Below are 6101 nucleotides of genomic sequence, written 5' to 3'. Positions count from 1 at the left end.
ATTTGGTACCAATGACATTTTTATGCTCCGGTCTGGGTACCAAGGACCATGTACCATTTATCTCTATCTAGTCAAGTTCCTCTTCCATTGCCTTGATCCAGTCTTCATCTTTATGTGCCTCTTTGAATGTTTTAGGCTCGAATTCAAAGATCATACATGAGTTTTCTTTGACTTTTCTTCTTGTAAGAATTCTTGCATCCTTATCTCCTATGATCTACTTAGGATCATGATTCAACTTGACATACCGAGGAATGGTCTTGGTAGATTCTTCTTGCTTTTCTTCTTCATCCTCATCTCCATCAGTATCAGGATCTAAATCTGTCGGTGTAGGAACACTGTTATTGGTACTTGGTTGACTGACAACCAGTTCCCAGAAGGTTGCAATTAGTTCATTTACCACTTGCTCACTGCCGGTTCCCTCAGTTTTCTCAGAGGTTTCATCAACTCTTACATTGATGCTTTCCATAATTCTCTGAGTCTTATTGTTGAAACACTTGAGAGATTTTCTCTTGGTGGAATATCCTAGGAATATTCCCTCATCACATTTCGCATCAAATTTGCTCTGGTGTTCACTCCTCTTGATGTAACATTTGCTACCAAACACTCTAAAGTAGCTAATGACAGGTGTCTTACCAGTCCAATACTCATAAGGAGTTTGGTCCTTACCTTTCTTGATGAGTACCCGGTTCGTTGTGTAGACTATAGTGCTCACTGCTTCTCTCCAAAAGGTGTGAGCTACCTTTTCTTGAATCAAGATGGTTCTAGCTACTTCAACCACAGTCCTATGATTCCTCTCTGCTAGACCATTCTCCTGTGGAGGCTGGGGGGTAGACAATTGCCTCTTGATGCCATGTTCTTCACAGTACTTGTTGAATTCACCGGAAGTGAATTCCCCTCCTTGATCAGTTCTCAGGCACTTGATTCTTTTACTGCTTTCCTTCTCTACTAATGCTTTGAAAGCTTTGAACTTTACAAAGGCTTCAGACTTGTCTTTCAAGAATGTGACCCACATCATTCTTGAGAAGTCATCAGTGAGAATCATGAAGTACCTATCACCCTGCACACTTCTAGTTTTCATAGGACCACACAAATCAGTATGCACAAGATCAAGCAAGTTGTTAGCAGTGAAAGATTTACCTTTAAAGGTTGAGGAAGACATTTTCCCCAATTGACACTCTCTGCACAAGGTGTTATCCGGTTTGCTTAGTACTGGCAACCCTCTAACTACCTTGATCTTACTAGCCTTCACAATGTTATCAAAGTTTACATGGCAGAGTCTCCTATGCCATATCCAGCTATCATCAAATTTAGCCATAAGACATGTACTTATACTTGCATTCAGATGAAATAGGTTACCTTTGGTTTGCATGTCGATGGCCACCAATACACCATCTTTTCCTTTGATTCTGCAAACTCCATTCTTGAATTATAGAGTGAGGCCATTGTCATTCAGCTAGGAAACACTCAGAAGGTTGTGTCTCAGGACTTTGCTTACCATAGTGGAATCTTCTATTTTACCACCTGCACTCTTGATATCTCCAACAATTGTTTTGATTCTTATTCCATATTATTGAATGGTCTCACCTTCAACCATCCGCATATCTTCAAACTTCCCTCTCAGGCTTTCTTCCTTAGCCTGTTTTACATGCTCATCACCACCATAGATATTTTCAAGAGTATCCCATACCCCTTTGGGATTTACCTTATCCTAAACATCAATAAACTCAATGTCAGATAAACTACTAATTAGGGCTTCCATGACTTGCCCATTCTCCTATATCTCTCTCTTTTGGTCATTAGTGAGAGTACCGGTAGGGGCAACATAGACGTTCTCAACATAGCTCCAGTGTTGAGCACCCATGCTTCTGATGTATACCTTCATCCTATCTTTCCATATACTAAAATTTTCTCTGTTAAACTTTGGACCTTTCCTCTTCATCATTTGACTAGGATTTTTACCTCAAGTGGTTAAGCTTATAACACAGAGGACTTGGAGGATGCATACCAATTGATAACTCAATGATGAGAAAATAGTACCAAACCGGTACTGAGAGGGGGGGGGAAATCAGTATAGACAAAAATACAGTCCTAAACCGGTTTGACAATAGACACTTCAAATGACTGGCAGATAGTGACACCGGTTTGAAATAGAGTGCAACCGGTAAAGCTAAGAATGTCTGAGACAAGCATTAACCGGTTACTCACTTAGCTTTTTACTCAACTCAAGACTACACTACCATTTCACCCTTATGCATAAATAGGTAATCTATCATCAGATCATAATAATAACTAGTTCAACATGTTTTATTGACATGCATAAAACATAGAACCATCATATGCTTTACAAACAATAGCAAAGCATCACAAGATAAAAGCATCACACATGACACAAATATTTTTCATGTGGAAACCCAACTTGGAAAAACCATGGTGGGGATGAATACCCACAAGCTATTTTTGAACTCTTTGGAAGTCCACTCTTTTAGGAGCCTTGTTTGGTTATAGACATTACAATAGGTTCTCCTAGGAACCGATCCTGTTAGAGATCACTTGGTTAAGGGATGGCTATAGTACCTAGTTAAGGGTTAAACCCTATTAAAGGTTACCTTGTTAGAGGATTTCAAGAACTCAATAGTTAAAGGACTTCAAAATCAGTAGCTTTGAGTTACCCTATTAAAGGATTTACAGCAAGCCAGTTAAGGCTACCCTGTTAAGGGATTTTCCAACTGTTGAGGTGGTTAGAGATCAATAGGTATTACAATGATCTGGTAACAACACTCAATGCTAATGCAGATCCACTTAAGCTCCTCTTTACCATCTACACTTACACTCTATAGGTATCACTTCTCTCCTTTTGGTCTAGCAAGAATCACGTATCCCTTCTCTTGGATACTCACACACAACTTTTGCCAACAACCCTAGAAAGAGTCACAACATCGACCTTATAGAAAATAGTTAGGTCGGTAGCATAAACCCTAAACCTAATAGGTTAAGGAATTCAAACGGTTCAATCTCAACCATTGAGCATACTACATTAATCTCCATCATTCATTTTCCATCGATTTCATGGCGGCTGATAACCCATCACATGTTATCGTTGTTTTACAGTCTTCAAACATTCCTGAGATAGATAGGCAAGATCTTCTTCATGCAAGATCCTTCTTGCACACAAGGCTTACATGGCAACATGATCTGTTCTTTGTTATCATGCTAACTCATCGCACAAAGTCACCGGTTGAGCCACACAGGTTTGAAGCACTTCAACCGGAAACCCTAAAGTTGAGAATACCAACTAGTAGTCATACAACACTTCCATGTGTCGGTTCCCGTAACCATATGCCGGTTCACCTTGAAGAAGCACACCACTTCACTTTGGCACAAATGCTGGTTCATAGTGTTATACCAGTTCTTCACATATGTTGGTTCACACCTCTTTAACATATTGACATCAATGACAATATACAATGTCATTATGCCCACATACTAGTTCACATAATGCTAACACAACATATCACTTTAGATCGGTAATCACTTTCTACAAAACACCAATAGTCTAAGAACTATAATGCATCATACCGATTGGAACATGTACCGGTTGAGCTTTAACTAATACATACAAAAGTGATCTCAATGTAAGTGTGTGTCCATCAATGACAATCACAACATAATCATTAAAAATGCCAACAATCCCCCCCTTTGGCATTGATGGCAACACTTAGGAAATTTTGACATCTAAGTGTTTTACAACAAAATTATGCTAGAATCAAAATTACTCCCCCTGAGCATATGCGCTATCCCTTTTGCAGAAAATGCAATGTATACTACAGAAATAACATGAAAGTATACATCAAAACATTCAAAATTTATACTTCTCCCCCTTTGCCAACAATGACAACAAAATATTAGAGACTAACACCTGTGTCATTAGTATTAAAAGAATAAGAGTTTATGACAATAAGGAATAAAACTTGTCAAAAACTAATTTGAAGTCTTGCAAAAACTGTTTCATAGATAAGGACCAGGACTCAAGTAGGGAAGTTGCCACTTCTTTCTCTGTCTACATCTGGGAGACCTATTCTTCCATGGCATCTAGTGTGCTCATCTCTTGAGTCACCGATAGGGCATCTAGATTTAAATAACATTTCTGAAGTATCTGCAGGCATGGGAGTAGAACCAGTTGGAGTTCCTACAAATCTCAAGTCTAGTTGCTTATTTCCAACTCTATTTTGGCAGACTGGATGTGAAACCAGTGAACGGTTTGCCCATAAGCTGTAAAAGAGTCATATGGCAGCTTGAAGGTGCTCATATATAACTGCAAGTCAGTTTGTAGCTTCTGCTTCTGTACAAGCACATCATCATAGAAGAGATGGGGTTCGCAAATCTTACTTAGTAGTAGATTTCCCTCATCCAGAGCATTCCTTACATCCTTTTGTGCTTTTTGCAGTTCAGACTGGAGCTTATTAAGCTTCTTCACCAGGGCAATGTTGAGAGCCTTTTGATGCTCTTTCTTGGCATTTGCCTCTGCTACCTCTTCTAGGCTCTGCACCTGATCATCCACTATGGTGCATAGAAGCTTAAATTGTGCCAATGATGAGTCAGTACTGGGGAGGTTTGTGCCAGGTAACGAATCGGTAAGAGTGTCCACCACAACTTGGATCACATCTTCCTCCTTCTTCCTCCTTAACGCCTCAAGCCATTCTGGAGCAACCTTAATTCTCTGTAGCAGCTCCATTTTGCTTGCAGACTAGAGGTCAATAGGACTAGTGAGGTCAGCCGGTTTGGCTTGACTACCAGTTTCCTTTGGAGTCTCCATCTGTGTGCTCTTTGCCACTTCTACTTCCTTGTCTTCCTCTGCCTTCTTCTTCTCTGCTTCTTTTCTCTTTTCCTCTTCCTTATCCTCCTCTGCCTTCTTCTTCTCTACTTCCTTCCTCTTCTCCTCTACCTTTTCTTCTTCTTCCTTCTTCTTCTTTTACTCTTCATCCTTCTTCTTCTTCTCCTCTTCATCCTTCTTCTTCTTCTCCTCTTCCTTCTTCTTCTTCTCCTCTTCCTTCTTCTTTTCCTCTTCTGCTTTCTTCTTCTCCACTTGCTTCTTTGCTTCCTCCTTTTTGTCCTCAGTTTCCTTTTGCTTATCTACCTTATCTGCCTGCTTCTCCTATCCTATTTCTTCTGATGGTGCACCCTGAGCAACATCCTCTCCATCCAGAGCATTGACATCAATAGTGTCTATGGGTTTAGTAGCCGGGTTTCCTTCATCATCAAACACTTCATCCGGTTTTGTTATTGTTGATTGTAGCTCAGCCTTCCTGTTGGCTTGAAGCACTTTATGCGTATGAACCATTGTTGTCATATGCAGATGAGTGTCTTTTTTTAAATCATCAATTCTTCCTTCCAACAACCAGAGTCTTCTTCTTCTGGTGAAGAAGAGTCCTTTATTTTGGTTGATGACATCAAATAACTCTGAATTGGACAGGTCAGGAAAGTATTGAGCAAAAATTTTCTCCTTGATTTCCTTTTCTTTCTCTATGGCAATGCGCCATTTATTATCTAGGGACATACAAAGAATCCAGTGTCTCAAATCTAATCTCTCAAGGTGACTGGTCATTAACACATACATACTGAATGATTTCTTTTTCAACTGCTTCCTTTTCATCATCATTAAAGTCATCAAAACAATCAATCAAATCATTTAGCACTTTTCTCCTAATATTTTTTATGGTTCTTTGACAATGTGTCAAAGGTTTGTAGGAGGAGATGTCAATATTTACTGGTGCCAATGATGCCAGTTCATTCTTTGTCTTTTTCTTTGCTTGTCTTGTCTTCTTAGGTTTTTTCTCGCACATAGTTTCTTCTGAGTTTGGTGAGGCATTCCTTGTCTTCCTCTTTTTCTCGAAGACTTTGGCAGGTGCCACTATTGGTTTCTTCTTCACAGGTGACCATTTGGTCACTTTGGGACTGGCTGCAATTACCGATGCCGATGCCAAAGGCACTGCCTTTCCTTTCTTTTCAAGGGATTCTTCAACCGGTGCAACCCTTTCTAGATAGGTGTTGGTTCTCTTTTCCTTGGGATCTAAGGGTGAGGCAATTAGGGTAGAGGCATACCC

Source organism: Cryptomeria japonica, chromosome 2, assembly GCF_030272615.1.
Source record: "Cryptomeria japonica chromosome 2, Sugi_1.0, whole genome shotgun sequence".
In the NCBI taxonomy this organism is placed as follows: Eukaryota; Viridiplantae; Streptophyta; class Pinopsida; order Cupressales; family Cupressaceae; genus Cryptomeria; species Cryptomeria japonica.
The sequence above is the reverse complement of the archived record's forward strand: the minus strand, read 5'-3'. Positions refer to the sequence as shown.